The following is a 2,500-nucleotide window of genomic DNA, read 5'->3' as shown; positions in this document are numbered from 1 at the left end:
CGGATCATAAATAAGATTTCCATACCGGATCGGTCGAGGCCCGGGTTACCGACGACCGCCATCGGTACTGTTAACCAGCGGAGTGCCGGTGGAAACTAGGCTACTGTTGGGCGAAGGAAAAGGAGAGGGGGAAGGCATGTCCAGAGGCAGCTAGAGAGGAGGAAGGGTAGGCGTGTGGAGGTGAGAGTCAGTCGGAACTTTGAATGTTGGCACTATGGCTAGTAAAGGGAGAGAGCTGGCTGACGTGATGGAAAGAAGAAAGGTGACAAGAGACAAGGTGGAAGGGGAGTAAGGCCAGGAGTATCGCAGGTGGGTTCAAACTCTTCTACCATGGTGCGAATGGGAGGAGAAATGGGGTAGGGGTCATTCTGAAGGAAGAGTATGTCAAGAGCGTGCTGGAGGTGAACACAGTGTCAGACAGAGTGAGGATTATGAAGCTGGAAATCGAAGGTGTATTGCTGACGGTTATCAGCGCATATGCCCCGCAAGTCGGGTGTAAGATGGACGAAAAAGAAGAATTCTGGAGTTGAATTGGACGACGTGGTGGAAAGGGGACCCAAGGAGGAGGGAGTGGTGATTGGAGCGGACTTCGATGGACACGTTGCTGAAGGGAACAGAGGTGATGAGGAGTTGATGGTAAGGTATGGAATCGAGGAGAGAAATGTGGAAGGACAGATGGTGTTCGATTTTGCGAAAAGGATGGAAATGGCTGAGGTGAATACATATTTCAAGAAGAGGGAGGAGCACAGGGTGACGACGTATACGAGTGGAGGAAAGTGCACACAGGTGGACTATATCTTGTGTAGAAGGCGCGATGTAAAAGGGATTGCATACTGCAAGGTGGTGACAGGGGAGAACGTAGCTAGGCAGCATCGGATGGTGGTCTGTAAGATGACTTTGGAGACCAACATGAGGAAGCGAGTGAAGACACAGCCGAAGATCAAATGGTGGAAGTTGAAGAAGGAAGACTGTTGTGTGGAGTTCAGGCAGGAGTTAACACAGGCACTGAGTGGTAGTGAAGAGTTGCCAGATGGCTGGGCAAGCGCTGCAGAAATAGCGAGGAAGACAGCTAGGAAGGTACTTGGTGTGTCATCGGGACAGAGGAAGGAAGACAAGGAGACTTGGCGGTGGTGGTGGTGGTGGTGGTGGTGGTGGTGGTGGTGGTGGTGGTGGTGGTGGTGGAAGGAGGAAGTAGAGCAAAGTATACAGAGGAAAAGGTTGGCAAAGAAGAAGTGGGATAGTCAGAGAGATGAAGAAAGTACACAGGAGTACAAGGAGATGCAGCGTAAAGCAAAGAGAGAGGTGGCAAAGGTAAAGGAAAAGTCGTACGGTGAGCTGTATGACAGGTTAGACACTAAGGAAGGAGAAAAAGACTTGTACAGATTGGCTAGACAGAGAGACCGAGCTGCCGAGGATGTGCGACAAGTTAGGGCGATCAAAGATACAGATGGAAATGTGCTGCCAAGCGAGGAGAGTGTGCTACGAAGTGGAAGGACTGCTTTGACGGGCTGATAAATGAAGAAAATGAGAGAGACAGAGAGAGAGAGAGAGAGAGAAAAGGTTGGTTGATTGAGAAGTACAGAGAAGGCCAGAAAGAGTTGCATTGTGTCTTTGTAGATTTACACAAAGCATACGACAGGGTGCCGAGAGAGGAGGTGTGATATTGTAGGAGGAAGTCAAGAGTTGCAGAGAAGTATGTAGGAGTGGTGTATGTAGGAGTGGTGCAGGCTATGTATGAGGGAAGTGTGACAATGCTGAGGTGCGTGGTTGGAATGACAGATGGGTTCAAGGTGGAGGTGGGATTACATCAAGGATCGGCTCTGAGCCCTTTCTTGGTTGCAACGGTGATGGACAGGTTGACGGACAAGATCAGGCAGGAGTCTCCATGGACGATGATGTTCGCGGATGACATTGTCATCTGTAGCGACAGTAGGGTGCAGTTCATTGTGAGGAGAGCCTGGAGAGGTGGAGGTATGCACTGGAGAGAAGAGGAACGAAAGTCAGTAGGAGCAAGACGGAATACCTACGCGTGAGGAGGTGACAAAGGCATTTCACTTTAAATACTTGGGGTCAACTGTCCAAAGTAACGGGGAGTGCAGGAGAGAGGTGAAGAAGAGAGTGCAGGCAGGCAGGCAGGCAGGCAGGCAGACGGGCAGGCAGGGTGGAGTGGGTGGAGAAGAGTGTCAGGACAGAAGGGTACCAGCAACAGTTAAAGGGAAGGTTAACAAGATGTTCGTGAGACCAGCTACGTTATATGATTTAGAGACAGTGGCACTGACGAAAAGACAGCAGGAGGCGGAGCTGGAGGTGGCAGAGTTGAGGATGCTAACATTTTCACTGGGAGTAACGAAGAAGAGCAAGATTAGGAACGATTGCTCAAGTTGGACGGTTTGGATGCTGAATATGGAGCTGCCAGGAAAGAGGAAAAGAGGAAGGCCAAAGAGGAGGTTTATGGATGTGGTGAGGGAAGACATGCAGGTGGATGGTGTGACAGAGGAAC

Source organism: Lampris incognitus, unplaced genomic scaffold (genome assembly GCF_029633865.1).
Source record: "Lampris incognitus isolate fLamInc1 unplaced genomic scaffold, fLamInc1.hap2 scaffold_265, whole genome shotgun sequence".
NCBI classification, from domain to species: domain Eukaryota; kingdom Metazoa; phylum Chordata; class Actinopteri; order Lampriformes; family Lampridae; genus Lampris; species Lampris incognitus.
The sequence above is the reverse complement of the archived record's forward strand: the minus strand, read 5'-3'. Positions refer to the sequence as shown.